Consider the following 17,747-nt stretch of genomic DNA (forward strand, 5'->3'; position numbering starts at 1 on the left):
CATCTGGTTTAAATTATCATGTTTATCTGTCAACTTTACAAGTTTAATACCCCCTACTTTTAATAAGTTTAGTGTCAACTACCAAAACACATCCTGGTTGTATTTGTGTATTATCTGTCCTTAAATTCTTCTGTTATCCTGTCCAAAAGCCTTTGCAAACCATTTCCTAGAATTAAATATTATTCTCAGATCTGCAGTGACATCACAACATGTAACTGACCAATCAATGATTAGCATTTTTGTTATGTAAACAATGTTGATTTTCGATTCAGCAGGGAAATCCTTTATACAGACGCTTACATCATTGCGGAAAATAGTCGTTTAAATATCACCGAATCACCGACATACATAAATAGTAATATTACACCAAAACGTAACTGAATGAAAACAATAATATTATACAAATGTTCAAAGAACAATTTCTTTTTACCAGAGACATACATTTTTCATTTCTGCTCTTACTTTGTCAAACTATTGCTTTATTATGATATATACCTTACAAGATCTTACAACTAGGAATAATATGTGAATAATATGATAGGTCACTGCTGAGACTACTATAACTATACTATAGTAGTCTCAGGTCACTGCTTACAAAAATTAGAATAAGTGCACATTCACTTACAATTGAAACTGCATGGGAGGTATAGCAAACCAAAAATTTTAGCAAGTGAAAGCTGGGAACAGTATATCTAACATTTAATATATATGTTCCTGGTGAAAGATACTGCAAACTTAAAGTGGAAGATGAAGTTCATTTTCTTTTACATTGTCCCCTATATAAAGACCTTCGAGAGAAGTTTGATATTTTCAAAAACTTTAATAATGATGATGATATTAAATCAACGATTTATGTGCTGTGTTTCTTTCACTCTAAAGTATGAACGAACAATGACCTTCCCCCAGCTGATTTAATATTAAATGTATGTTTGAAGCATCTCCGTGGTATTAATCAAACCTGTTATGTAAACAGACCCAGAACGACTGATGAAGTAAATTCAATTAAGAAACTAATAATAATAATTATTAAATAATAATAATAATTATTAAATAATAATAATAATAATAATAATAATAATAATAATAATAATAATAATAAATTATTATTATCCATTGGAAAATCAAAATAAATCAAAAATGAAAAATATTTAATATATATATACATAACGAAATAAAAACACAATAAATACAAATATAAAATATTATAAAAATTTGGCGTTACGGGCAACATGCTTATGATAGATATGTATTTAAAAAATAATTAAATACATATATCAATCAAGAAATTAAATTCACATTATTCGAGCATCTATCGCTGCAACTGCAATAGACGATAGAGTGTAGATGTATAAATGTGACTTCAAATAACTTAGACCATAAGGAGAAAGTTACGAGCCGCTTGATTATACATCTATCAGAAACATAACTCGTAGAGTTTTTGAATGAAACCTCAAACAATGTGAACTTAATAGCAAAGAGAGCCTTTAAAAGAGAGTATTGCCAAGAGCTTGAAGCATAATTCGTAGAACACTTGTTACTCCGAAATATTATACCTCTCTACGCGTGACATGTTGAGCGCTGGCCCATCCCATGTCAAACATAGGTAACTCAAGTATATTAATACCTACTCTTAAATTTTATACCTGCATGTTGAGCGCTGGCCCAGCCCATGCTTAGAGGGTATGGGCTCACTTTGCAACCTGAGACGGATAACCTCGAGTGACAAAACCATTTGCACACTAAAACATGTATCCAAAACAACTGTCAAATGGACAAACAAATGATTCGTTCACCCGACGAGAGGGCTGCCTAGTTACCCGTTTTATTCAGGGCTGCCTGAGAACTCAGGTAATAATTTTGTGACAAGTAAAGAATGGGTAAAATCCATTATTACATTGCCCAAACGAAATGTGTTACACATACATGCTGCCCTTGTAACGCATTGAGTATCCCCAAAATTATTCCGAGATAGTGATTGTGCTAAAATAGTTATGTGAACAGTAAAATACATTCGTTCTAAAAATAATTAGAGCTCGATAACAAACATAGACAAATAGTTTATAAGAAAATACATGGCATAGAAATTAATATAAATAGCCATCTACTAATTCAATAAAGAAATAATAGACCCGATTATGAGTATGATTTTGTAATATTCAACAGATCTTGATGCCTTTTATCTTCCAATAATAAGTTAACGGGTGTTCCGTCAGATGTCAGACGCACCAAAATTTGAATATGCGATTTGGAAACAATTGATAGTATCTTTGAATTAAATATAAATGGTGCTTTATGTAAAGCTAAATGCTGCTGTAACCAATGAATCACATATTTATACAACTAATCGTATAGACAAATATGATTTAAAGTTTATAATACGTTGATGAATGATTACTCTTGGATAAAAATCAAAAGGGCAGCCAGATAAAACAATGTAAAACTTTAACTTTGACAGTCAATTAGTTTAAAACTTTTGTCTGTATATTCGGAATAAAGCATGTATCCGAAAACATCTTTTTATAACTGTAGTTCATTGTTATATAAATACGGATAAAATATTCTGTCTGTAAAAGTTAATTTATATATCGTAGCACACTTGAGATGGTTAACATATGTCATACTATTTTCGGCTAGATAAATAAGCAGATCTCACTTGGAAATAATGCATGTCATACTGTGTTGATAGCGGTTAGAAAAAACAATGTACAACTTTTTACGATACCAATTTCTTGAAAACTACCTTTCAATATTGTCGTGTTGTGTAAACAAACTTTGATGTATGAACGTATTATCAGGAAAGATGTTGATTTCAAGCGATCTTGTTCCATTTATATTAACTCTGTGTCTAGACTAAACATGTTCAATTGGTCTTAGTTCTCTGTTTCAAGTAAACTCGTCATTAGTATCGCAGATCTGGTAAGTTATGTGAGCACCAAACGTTTTTCTCCGTAGTCGAAATATGAAATAAATAAAATACTGTTCAAAACAATGTATAAATAGCATATATCATTAAACTATAAATCTTTATCATAGTTAATCAAGCTACATAAATATAAATATCTATATATATATTGCATGACTGGGACGAATATTATCAGTTTCCATCCACACAACTTCTTTTCTTTATACTCATTGTTGAATTGCAAAAAAACGCAGAGAGACAATACAGATGATTTTCATAAGCTAGAAATATCAACATTGTTTACCGTATTTTATCGTCGTAAAGCTGTACTCATTAACCTTTCCCAATCTGTAATGCAATATTTAATTGTCCAAGACAAAATTAAATGTTTAAGGTCAAAGCATGTGTTGAGAAAAGATGATGCGTTGTTTATCTTTATCACTCCTCATTACATACTGACATGTCTACTATACCTTTCTCTATAGTGGTGATAAATGAGGTGAAAAATGTTGTGTGTGACATCGGGGAGAAAGTATAAAATAATTGTGAATGGTCATGCCTATATAAACCATTAATCATAAAGCAAATATATATAACATGAGCTGTACATAATAAAAATGCATACGTGAAAATGATTTAACTTGTAGCCAAGATACGAAAATATGCTGTGAAGTTTTATTCCAAGCCATAGAATATATGATAAGAACTTAATAAATGTTAAAGGTAAATGCATACAATTAGTGTATGACTACAGGATAAACTTCTCATATGGTAAAGGGCTATGAGAAACAGGGAACAAAACTATAGTATACAACCTAATGCAACTCTCTGTTTCATAGTTCGTTATCTACATCGAATACAAAATCCAGATTCTAGGCCATGTCAATGTGTATGTATGATATATTGAGATGAAATATTAAGAATGTAATCAATAATGATGAGTGTTGCCTCTTACTCAAATAGTAGATACATGTATGTGTATGTCCGTAACAATAAAGGGTAGCAAAATAATAACTTTATTAGGATATACTATTCCAAAGTAAATAATTTTAAGGTGCATACTAACGATAAAAGAACGAGAGAAAATACATTCATATTTTTTGTCGAATATGATAATCCAAATATGTTTCACTCATCAAGCGCACTGAAACTTTTTAAGCTGATTCTTGTAATCAAATAATTGGAATTTATGTTTCGATTATCAAGCAATGAATTTGAGTATTTGTTAGTAACTATTTAAATGGCCAAGTTATATGAACCACATTTAAATTGCATTCAGAAATAAAAAAATGTATAATAAACTGACCTGTCTTGCAAAACATAAACTTATACCAGTTTAATCATAGAGCTGTTCAAAACTTTTGTATGCCTCCATCCATATCTTCAAGACTGTATCCACCTATTTTTCAGCAATAGTCGATGAGTCGACCAATAAATTGACTATGACCGAAGATCGATTCCTTACTATCCATATAACTTGTTTAATGACGAGCGGTGTTCGTATGTTACATATACTAGTACACATTGTTTATTTGTTAAATGAAAACATTGTAAACGATGGTTATTGCACTAAAGATATGAATAAAAACACACACACTATTCATTCCACTTTACAAAGTATCCAAAAAACAGTACTTTAGAGGCATGTTCAGCTGTGAATATTTGAGAATGTAAACGTCAAATGTCATGTCCACAATTTATTCTGCGATCTAACAGCGAACAAAAATGATATAAACTTAATCAGTATTGTTGTGCAGTTCGTGTACATCTGCATAGGTTCCAGTTAAAATGTTGTATATAGAAATAAACTTTTGAAATAAGCGTGAAAGATCAACAAAGTGTTCGTGTTACTAAGTCCATTTCTAAATGATGGTACTTGTAATATTCAATAAATACAAACAAACTTAAAAATAAACATGTATATCTATCCTATACAAAGTTTCAACTGCTACTATTACAAAAAATTTGATAGCTTTAGACGATGTTGGGAAGGAGTGACCTCCAATTTGACGCGTCTGATTTATCAGATAACATGACACAGTAGAATTCCAAAACACTGCGGTTAAACAATTTGCAGACATCATAAATAAGTCAAGAATAAGAGATAAAGATACAAATGGCAGCTGTAAGGAAATAAACACTTACATAAACTATAATTAATGAACATTAATACACATTTATGTGCTGTGTTTCTTTCACTCTAAAGTATGAACGAACAATGACCTTCCCCCAGCTGATTTAATATTAAATGTATGTTTGAAGCATCTCCGTGGTATTAATCAAACCTGTTATGTAAACAGACCCAGAACGACTGATGAAGTAAATTCAATTAAGAAACTAATAATAATAATTATTAAATAATAATAATAATAATAATAATAATAATAATAATAATAATAATAATAATAATAATAATAAATTATTATTATCCATTGGAAAATCAAAATAAATCAAAAATGAAAAATATTTAATATATATATATGGCGTTACGGGCAACATGCTTATGATAGATATGTATTTAAAAAATAATTAAATACATATATCAATCAAGAAATTAAATTCACATTATTCGAGCATCTATCGCTGCAACTGCAATAGACGATAGAGTGTAGATGTATAAATGTGACTTCAAATAACTTAGACCATAAGGAGAAAGTTACGAGCCGCTTGATTATACATCTATCAGAAACATAACTCGTAGAGTTTTTGAATGAAACCTCAAACAATGTGAACTTAATAGCAAAGAGAGCCTTTAAAAGAGAGTATTGCCAAGAGCTTGAAGCATAATTCGTAGAACACTTGTTACTCCGAAATATTATACCTCTCTACGCGTGACATGTTGAGCGCTGGCCCATCCCATGTCAAACATAGGTAACTCAAGTATATTAATTATATTAATACCTACTCTTAAATTTTATACCTGCATGTTGAGCGCTGGCCCAGCCCATGCTTAGAGGGTATGGGCCCACTTTGCAACCTGAGACGGATAACCTCGAGTGAAAAAAACATTTGCACACTAAAACATGTATCCAAAACAACTGTCAAATGGACAAACAAATGATTCGTTCACCCGACGAGAGGGCTGCCTAGTTACCCGTTTTATTCAGGGCTGCCTGAGAACTCAGGTAATAATTTTGTGACAAGTAAAGAATGGGTAAAATCCATTATTACATTGCCCTCATAGCACGTTACCAAAGCACAAACCACAATCTCGGAGGTGTAAAGGGGCGGTTGGCGGGTCAATAAATACAAACAAAAATAAACATGTATATCTATCCTATACAAAGTTTCAACTGCTACTATTACAAAAATTTTGATAGCTTTAGACGATGTTGGGAAGGAGTGACCTCCAATTTGACGCGTCTGATTTATCAGATAACATGACACAGTAGAATTCCAAAACACTGCGGTTAAACAATTTGCAGACATCATAAATAAGTCAAGAATAAGAGATAAAGATACAAATGGCAGCTGTAAGGAAATAAACACTTACATAAACTATAATTAATGAACATTAATACACATCTATTTACTTAACCCAGTAAATCTAGTTAACACCAGACAAATATGTAGTTATTTAAGTCAAGCTTTTGAAGCTCGTAATAATAATCTAATGTCAGTTGGTCTACCATAAGTATAATACTATGTAATACTGTGATATTATATATATAATTGGTACTTCAAATGTTTTCTTTATGTTGTATTTGCATAAATTGTCATGTTTAATGTGTTTATATCTTGGAATACGCATTGTATCATATGTGCTTTGTCCAATAAAATATTTGAATTTAACGTGACGGTACGTATTCACACTTTTGGTATTTAGCTGTATCTTGCCTCCGAATGACCTTAGATTGACTCCAATTCACCTTTTGACGTCAAGCAACAATCACTTTTAAATTGTGACGTCAAATAATTTAAATTATGATGTCAAAGTTTACGGGAACCTGTGTGATGTTACGTAATGGCGGACAAATTTGCATACAAGTGTAAATACGACAGTTTTTTCACCTACGTTTTTTATGATCAAGAAAAAAATGTCCATACTGTGTTTATTTTGTAGCCCTATCCTTCTTTATTGTATAGGAACAGCAGTTTTATTTTTTATCTATATTGAGTCATAAAAAAATGGGTTTGAACCAACCTCCTAACTAACTATCCATGATTCTGTAATGAGGAGTACCTAAATTGCATTCATGCTTAAATTCACATCGTCAAAAGTCTAATAACCGAGCTTCTGTTTAGTTTTTTCAAATATTTTGAACAATTGGATATGAGTCCATGCTTACTCTTCATATTTTACGAAATGGATACTTAAAATATATTGTACATATTTGCTAATTTTAAAAAGATGACGTTTTGATGACGTCGCATGGTGACGTTTTCGTACATTTTGCTTTTTCAGTAAACAGTCCAGCTGTTGATAAATACTGTGAACGTTTTGTGTATATTTAAATATGTTTACCTATGTTGAAAGGCGTGCATAGTATCAAATCATAAAAATACAAATTGTTTAGTCTCAAGGAAATCTTGTAAGATTTCCGTTGCTATTTTTTCTCAATAGGTGCAATTTGGGTACTCGGTGCAATTTGGTACCTTTCCATAGTAATTTTAAATAAAACGGTCTGAATTGACATTAAGTTGCTACAAGTGCCTCAAGTTTTTTTTTTAATTGAGCACCAGCTGGAATATCATTTTAAGCTCATATTGACGTTGCGTTTTAATTAAGGGCATGCGATACAGTTACAGGGAAGGAAATGTCACGTTGCCAACGTAATTTGTTATTTTCGCGACGTAAAACTGTGACATATCGGGAAAAGATGCATTTTTCGACTGATTTTTATCTTTCAAACTGATTTAATTAGAAAACGAGTTCATGGACCGCTATTTTTCAAAACGGCATTTTGTTTCATTTTGCAGGGAGATTATGTGACCCAAATTTTATAAAACTGTAAATAGAGGATTTTTTTTAATTTTGATAAACATGCAGTAAAAAGTGACGTTTTTTCCTCAATTCATGAACATTTGATAAATATGAGTTATTTCTGAATAAAAAATTCAAAAGCATATGTTTTTAGGATATTTATAAAAAACAGAAATTACCAATTATTTAACAAAAATCAATTTGTGTTTATCTTTTATAACAAAAATGTTATGTCTTTCTTTCGAAAAAGAAATAACGGCCACAAATCTGAATTTTGAGCAAAATTTCGACCTCATTTTACTCAAAAAGTAGCACATGAAGGTATATTTTTTATTACATATTTGATTTAATTAGGTAAAAAATAGCCTATATGCAAATTTTCATGAATTTGTAAATACAGAATCAAAACTGTATCGTATGCCCTTAAGGACGTTCGCTGCTCAGTTTCAAAATAAATAACTTTTCATAAAACTAGTATGTATTGATAGAGAATAAATTGAGGAATCATAAGGGCAAAAAAAATATAGGGGTCAATGTGCTTGTTTTCAAGATATTATATGTTATTCAGGTCTCAGACAGGGTATATACTGTGACATTCCCGGCTTAGAGTTTATATCCCTGAGCCGAAGACAAAAATGCTGAAAACAGTTAACAAAGTGGGTTATAAACAGCTAGCAGCTTAAATTGATTTCAGATAACATTAATAACACCTTGGAAAGGGTCATAACAGGTTAAAACAAAAGGTATTGCCCCTCCCCCTTAGTTACTGGACTTGATATCCTTTATACCAAGTCAAGTTGGTTCAATATTCATCATTCAACATTAAACTTCCAAAAATATTTTCAATATCTATTTAATCCACCATTTTTTACATCAGAAAATACATGTGCCAAGTCAGGAACATGACAGTTGTTATCTATTTATTTGATGTGTTTAGATTAGAGGCATAGATTACCTTAGCTGTATTTGGCAAAACTTTTAGGAATTTTAGTTCTCAATGCTATTCAACTTCATACTTCATTTGGTCTTTTTAACTTCTTTGGATTCGAGCGTCACTGCATGATGAGGGCTTTTGTAGACGAAATGGGCGTCTGGCGTATATACATAATTTAGTCCTGGTATCTATGATAAGTTTATTTGAGCTTTTGATAATGTATTTGAATAATAGGGACTTTCTGTTTTGAAATTTCTCGGAGTTCGGTATTTTCGGTATTTTCCTTTTTTCAACACTCGATATTCAACATTTAACATTCGTTTCCAATATTCGCATTTCATTCATCATTCAACATTTGTTCTCAACATGCAACATTCAACATTCAGTATTCATTTTAAGAATTCGTATTTCAACATTCAACATTCAGTATCATTATTACTTTATCATGCCTATAAAGAAAGCAAACCAAACGCAAACTATCAATTTGCCGCCAGCCCACCGTATCTGATGGACGCCCGGGATGTATTTTTATAATAACAGATACAATATTGTTTCTAACATCAAATAACAAACATGTCGCAATTCTATGCTTCTTTACAGTATAATAGCACATTCTTTCTTTCAGTAAATCATCTTAAATATTTTCAAAATATTTCCCTCACGGATAGTCGTGGCCGTCCAGGTAAAACGCTAGTTGTATCCGACGACAATGCACAAGCCTATCTCAGGAAAAAGGAAGTCGGACCTTACCTTCTACTACTAAAGATATGACATAAAATAAGAATTTTGAAATGCGATTTCCAACGTTCTACATTTGTTTTTCAACATTAAATACTCCTTTTCAAAATTCTGGTATCAATATTCAATATTCGATTTCAACATTCAGACAGCATTCAAAAAAAATAATCCCAAAAGTTTCCTTTTTTTTACCATCAACATTCGTTTTCCAACTCTCATCATTCGTTTTTAACATATAACATTCTTTTACGGAAAGTCTCTTTATTTGGATAATATTGTCTCTCATGTTGATCTAATGATGTTGAAAAAAGGAATCGTACAAGAAAATGTTTTACAGTAACGGATTACCGTGCACATGATGCATTATAAATCATTATTTATAAACTTGTAGATTCGTAAGATTATAAATGTTAACAACTTTGTTGACGAATCATCCATTTTAACACCTCCCTCTAAAGCACAACATATATGGGTGGCAGTACTTTCGACCGTTTATGCAAGCCTTTTTGCAGCGGCTCTTGGTATTGTTATAATGATATTGATGAATATACATCATCTTTTGTATTGGTGCCATGTAGTATGTTCATTGAAACAATAGGTTAACGTGGTTTGATTGACAATGTGGCAACTTTTCAACAGAGACACGATCTATGATGATGTAGAGGTAATGCTCGTAGGCCATTCCCATAAGATCACCATTGTTTCAGGGTAAACACACCATCTCTGCAATCGAACAACGATAATTTCCAAAATGATATGATGAGTAAAAATCTGTAACAGTTCAAAACAGCTCCATAACAGATGATACGTTATTTGAATTTTAGTGTTCTTTTCAGTTTTTTGTTTTTATGTAAGGCCATAATAAATAATAGTTTGCCCAAACGCTACCTACCCAGAAAAAAGCTGCCTACTCAAATTCTTTTATTGTCCTGATATAAAGAAGTTTTTTTTAATCAAATAGGCATGAAGACTAATAAACATCTGATATTTCAATTTCTTTTTTTGAAGAAAAAAAAAAGAAAATGCCTACCTACCTACCCACTGTTTCAACCTTTGGGTAGGGTTTGGGCAAACCAAAATATTTTTAAGTGTGGCTTAGTTTGTCCGCCTTTTACCTTGGTTTTGGTCATCTATCTATTATCACCCACTCATTGTTCTTTATTATATCACTCATATCATGTCGCCTTTTTCTTTTCTTTATGTGCTGACCGATTAGTGATGAAAGTTAATTTCTGTCATTTGTTGAATTTTTAAAAATCGAAATAATTTTACTTGAAACAGGTTGGTATTAGGCTTGTTTGTTTTTTGATTGTAATAAAAAAAAAAATTGTTTAGATCATCTGACCCATAGAGAGCGATCCTATCATTTGGAGTCCACTGTCGTCCGTAAACTTTTACAAAAAGATTATCCTCTAAAACTACAGGGTGCATCGACACAACCGTGTTGACGTAGCTAAAATCATCATTAGGATATATATGCCGACAGTGTTAAAATAAAAAAATAGGGATTAAAAGAATTATGTTCTGTTGTCATGACAATTGTTATAGTTGTAGATAAAAATTAAACAGAAAAGATCTTAGCAGATTTAAAAACTAACTGTGCTTTATTTCGGGAAAATTTTCAGACGACACGTTTTTGAAGTTAATGTCCTTAAATTTCGGTTTTAATATTTGATTGTTTTCTTTACCATTTGAAATAACAAAAGTTTTGAAATGCAAAAATAATCAGGATGACAAGATTGACAAAAAAAGAAATAAATAATTTCTAGGTTGTTATTGCTCTTTTAAAATATTTTTTCTTAATGACAGATAAAGAGAAACTTCAAGTAGTAAAAATGAAAAGCAGGACAAGATCTACAGATTTGCGAAATATGTCGTTGGTCAACTCATCATAGGAGTAATTGGTTCGAAACGATGATGTTCAACCTTTTTTGCGTTTTTCTTTATTATTATGAACATATCCGTCGACTTTTATTAACATATAATCCATAAAGATCAACCAATTAGTAATGGCATCTAAAGAGATGATTTCAAAAACAGCAGTGGGGACACTTGGTTTGATCACTTCCCTGTGAGCAGCAACCCTCTATCAAGGAAAAAATGATAGGAAATACCAGCTTTGGAATTTCGTATCAACTGAGGGATGTATATTTCGTATCCAAGCGCTCCTGGAATGTTGCTACATATAAAAGAAATGTCCACAATAATTGGAGAGACAAAGGAGAGCAGAACAAGCTATATATGCTGAGCAAGAAAATTACAGTGGCATGAGAGGGAACAGACATGTAAAGTCAAAAGAGGGACATGTAATAATCAACGAGAAGGAACAATTGCAGAAATAAAGATTCCACTGCAACAAGTATGTAACGACATTCCTCCACGTTAACTGATGAGAGTGGAGAAATATTGTAATACATGCGTTATAGTGTGCATGGGAATCTGTTTCTCTAATGATTTTTGTTCTTCCTTTTCAAAGATGTGAAAAAAGTTGTGTAAGCAGTTTCACACATTAAATTTCACCACTACAGTAAACACATTTATTTCGTTACCGAAATGTTATTACGAGTGCATGGCAAAATATCGGCCTGGGAAGGTAACTTCCAAAAATATGTTAATGAACTGTTACACAAGAAGTCAACTGTTTTACTATAAACTGACGTAAAAGTCGACAGGATAAAGAATCTAATAATTTGCTTACTTTTGAAACTTTATATAATTAGCATTAGCAGTGCAATATTCAGAATTTTTATACGTATACGTGTTATTGATATGATATGATATGATGTACTTCAGTCTTGTTACAATAATGGAGATCTAGAGCTTTTGAACACACCATAGACACATCGGAAAGACCCAGGACCCAAGAAAAGCTATGGTACCATGTGGAAACAAATGTCACTCTACGCATTCATGCAAGAATACAATTAGCGGTGAAAACTAACTTGGGCATCGATATTTAACGTTATTTGAATTGTAAATAATACAATTGCATGTAGCAATCATTTTTTTAATATAAAGCGATACATGGCGCCGACGTGATTTCTAAGTTGTAAGTTAACTTTTTTTCCATACAAATTCCTGTCATCCTCATATGAATAACATGATGACAAGAAGAGGAACACAGTTGTTTCCCATGGGAATGTCGATTGTTTGTTTGAAAAGACGTCCTTCAGAAGTTACAAAAATTGTGTCAATCAACTAATCAAACAGTTTGATGAAACCAATTTTGGACAGTTTTGTGTTTGAAGGGAAATTTCACAAAGTACGATTCATCCTCAATACATCAATATATTGTATCTATGACTATGTTGCCATAAAGTTGGTCATGATTTCTTAAATGAAACAAAAAAGAACAAATACAGTAGATAATAAAGAAGGAAAAACAATTTGTTTGAAAAATTATCAACATGACACGATCTAACGATTTTGAAGATGGCAAACATCGACTTTTAAGCTTTTGCATATTTGACGAAATCTGTAAAAGATGAAGAAAATTTCAAACAGCAAAAAAATTACGAAAGAAATCTGCTAATGGGTCAAAACTGCATAAACTTATCAGTTGACTCTTGATAGAGTTATTGCACTTAACAGACTAAACTACTGTTCTTTTGAATGTGTTGAGCAAATTTGAAGTTTATGGGAAACTTTGAAAATCAAAAATCATCAGCAAAGGTCAACAAACCCGAAATAGTAAGTTCACTGATTGCAAAAGTTATTGCCTTGAACGACTCTTTTTATAATCCATTTTAAGATGGCTGGAGCGTCTTTATTAAACAATTGAAAATAACGTTAAAGAATTTCTTGTGTCCGAAGCGTTTTTTCTGGATTTACCTTCATCAGGAACGCTCAAAGCCAAACATTTGAAATAGAAGATGTATAAGTACCGAAACCGTTAAAGAGCTGTATGTCAAAAATACATATAGTAAATAGCCAAAAGTCATCTAAAGCCAACTTTGCCTGAAGGAGTTGAAACCTTAGTTTATTACTTATTTCAAAATTTAATAGACAATTTAAGTAAAGTTTGTTAAATCATGTCAGTACTGAAGGACGGACTACTGATCTGATAATACCTTAGGGGACTGATATTCCACCAGTAGAGGAATCGACCCAGTGGTGTAAAAAATGAAAACGCTACAGGTTGACTGTGTACAATTGTCAGATCTTGTATATATTATGCATGGAAAATCAAATTTTGTGTGATTAAAAGGAAACTACATAAGAAAATCAAATTTTGTGTGATTAAAAGGAAACTACATAATAAAATTTTAAGATAAAATGTGAGAAGATAGCTCTAATAACATGCTTTTAGATAAGTAAAAGAAAATGGGGTCACTGAACTTGTTTTCTTGCTTCATATTAAAATAGGTAATTTCGCACTACTCTCTATGATAACAATTACTTTATCTGAGTTATCTCCCCTACTATCTGAATTTTTTCCCTCTATTTGGCAAAATTGGGGAAAAAAATCAAGATACTAGAATGGTGTTGTTTTTTGTTTTTTTTTTTAGAAATTGCAGCAATAAAATATGATTTAACACAAAACTTTCTATGTGTACATCAACATTCTTAAAGATGAATCACAATCTACTCTAAAAATTTGCAAATTTCATCAAAGATCTAGACCAACTGTTAACTGCTAATTCAAAATTAAAGATAAAGGAAGACACATTGACGCACCATTTTCTAAAAAATTGCCAAAAACAACTTTGGTTAAGAAAGTTTGATTTTGTTAGTTTTTATGGACTTTCCCTTGATTAATCATGTTAATTTCCTTTGCTATACTTTTCCATCGTTTTATTGTATTTTGAACAAAATGTAGCATAATAGATAGAGATAAACTGAATATAGAAAAAGTATATCTGCAAAACAAGATCCACAAAAAAGAACTTAGTTAAGAACTAATCCAAGTTTTACATGTTGGAGCTCTAGTTTTAATAAAAAATAATGATAAGATTAAAAGAAAAGAAAAACAAACAATCACAGGATTGTTGCATATAGTTTGATCAGAGGTTGTTTTATGCATGTGCGGTAATTTTTATTTTTGTATAATAACATTGCATACACATTTATTGTAAGAATGGGTCTTAATTTAACATGAAGGCAACATTTAATGTTTTAGACAAATTTATATACACTTGTATATCGTCGTTCAATTAAGTAGAGCAATTAAATCAACACTGTTGCTAAATCGGTGGGTATTCTTTTACAAAAAAATATCAGATAAAGTAGATAAGACACATCATTCATCAAAGCATGATAATTCAAATACTTGTTGCAGGTGCACTGATAAGTTGTAATTAAAGATTAACGATGCATATCATTCTTAAAACTTCAAGTTTTTTTTTATTTTCCTGTTTCATGCAAACTGTGATATTTAGAATATTGTCCATCCTTTCATTTTCAATGTTGACACTGAATGTCTAGATGCATATCTCCAAATCTGTTATTAAGAAAATGCCTCTATTAACTTTTCTATTTCTCATATAAAAACTAATTAATTTATTTTCCAAGGAAAACAAGTTTTTTTTAAAGAGGCCAGTTATGATAATTTATGTCTATTTTGAAGTAATATGGCATGCATTTCTTTACCCCATTGATAACACAGCTACGAGACATATAGAAGACAATAACAATCAAAACCAAGGAGTAAACAAAGACTCACAAAAACCAAAAGGACATTTACATCAACAGTTATAAATAATAATTAAGAAACAACACGAACTCTACTAAAAACCGGGAAGGACGAAAAGATGGGCGAAAGATACCAGAGGGACAGTCAAACTCATAAATTGAAAATAAACTGACAACGCCATGACTAAAAAGGACTGGAAAAGGACACACATACAACCAATAGTACACATGACACAAAATGGAAAAATAAAGAACAAGCAAAACGAACTCCGTCGAAAATTAGGGGTGAAATCAGGTGCTACGGAAGGGTAAGCAGATTCTGCTCCAAACGTGACACCCGTCGTGTTGCTCATGTAAAAGCAAATCCGGTAAATAGTCAAACGCGGTAGGTCACATTCATAAAATGGAAGGGGATTGTAGTTACGACGTAGAAAGAGACTAATAAGGCTTTCGTAAAGTCACAGGGAAAGTGTTTTCACCGAATGTACCACTGTTTAAGCTTGGATATTAAGTGTTTGAATGATTGTAACAGTTCCAAATCATCTTCAAACGTCTTAGATAGGTTTATATCACATTTTTTGTTTCAGTTGAAAATTCATTTACTAGTATACATATATATTCGAAAGTATAACATTTAAATTGGCACAAAATTTGTAACACATACATGAATAAGTAAAGAAGGTCTTTAATGAAATTGAGTTTTAAATGTCATTTCCAGAGTCGAGTGACATCTAACTGTGAACTGATTTAAAGATATATGAGGTTTCTAAACAATTTTTTTTAATACGGGAGATAATTTGTTACTTCCGGTTTAAAAAATGTCAATTACGGTTTCATTTGATAGTTGACACTGATTCCAAATATATATAGCGGTACAAAAAAAGCTAAACCCATTTTACACAGGGTCTCTTCCGGTTCCCGTAGCTTTAGCATGCCTACCTACTTAAAAGTAAAAACAAAAGTCATAATACACCTTAATTTTTATCGCTATTTATTCCATTCCGGATAAGTTCTAAAATTACACAACTTTTTATCCAGTTGAAGCTATCTGGAACCCTGTTTAAACAATTCACCATGCATGATACTTTTTAATGAGACCTGTTTAAACAATTCACCATGCAGGATACTTTTTAATGAGACCTGTTTAAACTACCGTAAATACTTCAAACTAAGTATTTTTTTACTTCAATTTTAATTTCGAAAAAGTGGATCATACTCCATTATTATATTTTTGATGATTGCTTTCTAAAGTTTTTCCTCCCTCTGCTCACTACTGATGATCTCTTTTTTTGTCGGCCTGACCCAAACACGAAGTTGTATAAATGACTGTTTTTCCCGGATTGGACTAAATAGCGATAAGGTGTATTCAGAACGTCAAATTTACCTATGACCTTGTCCTCAATTGTAAGGTCATAAACCAAGGAAATCAAATCAAAAGACCCTAGTTGTATATTATACATGTTTAACATGAGTTATATTACTATAAGCATAATTCTAAATATAAGAGGGGCTTATAAACTCCTTTGCACCCTTTCAACCAAATTTTATGTGTTATAACATGCCGCAAATAAAAATTTAGTTAAAATTATTTGTCAATATACTAGTAGTTGGTGGTTACTGAAAAAAAAATGAAAATTAGCCAAAATCAAACTTTAATACATGATCTTGGCCTTTGACCTTGACTTTATTTTTTTTTAACCACGAACCTCAATTCAAATGACCATAGGTCTCTACCACTTTAGGTTTTCAAGTTACAACTACATTTTTCTTATCAAAAATACAAAAGGGGAAATAACTCCCATATGGATTCTCCAGACGGTTTCGGTCAAAATTATTTTTTAAGATCATGATGATAAAACAAGCAACTTTATGAACTAATTTTGTCGTCATCTTTAACGGTTGCGCACACAAGAAAAACAGTGTTTTGGGAGATAACTCTTACAATAAAAAGTGGTCGGCTTCACATGAGCAGTTTCAAAATCGCAATAAATGTTCGATATCATATTTAAAATTTAAAAGCGACATCTTGCAATACAAAAAACCAGCGTAACATAAAAATGTGGCGGAATACAAAAAATAAAACTCAGAAGAAAACAAATTATAGGTCTTTCCACAGAAAAGTGGAAAGACCTAATAAATGACTAAAAAGCTCATTTCGTTAATTCTCCCGTTAATTAGCATCAAAACGCATCAAAAGATCCGGTTCAGACCACATTTTCATGTTGCTTAGTCTTTAGTTTTCTGTGTTGTGTCTTCTGTACTATTATTTGTCTGTATTTTTTGGTCATGGCGTTGTCAGTTCATTTTTTATCTATGAGTTCGACTCTCCCTCTGGTATCGTTCGCCCTCTTTGAACGATTGAACGATAAACGCTATAGCAGCCAGACAATATGACGTCATCTACACCATTTCATCAGTGAATATGTTTATTTCGATTTTAAACTTTAGCTTTCTCGAAAATTTACATTTACGTGATTTTTCTGAATGGCTACTTTTTTTTTATAATTCAGAATTTATTACCTTTATTTTATTTCAAAACTTCAGATTACAAACAATGATACCATTCTATTGCTTATTAACTATGTAAACTTTATTTCCTTAAAGCATATTGCCTACTG

The sequence above is a fragment of the Mytilus trossulus genome, chromosome 2 (genome assembly GCF_036588685.1).
Source record: "Mytilus trossulus isolate FHL-02 chromosome 2, PNRI_Mtr1.1.1.hap1, whole genome shotgun sequence".
In the NCBI taxonomy this organism is placed as follows: Eukaryota; Metazoa; Mollusca; class Bivalvia; order Mytilida; family Mytilidae; genus Mytilus; species Mytilus trossulus.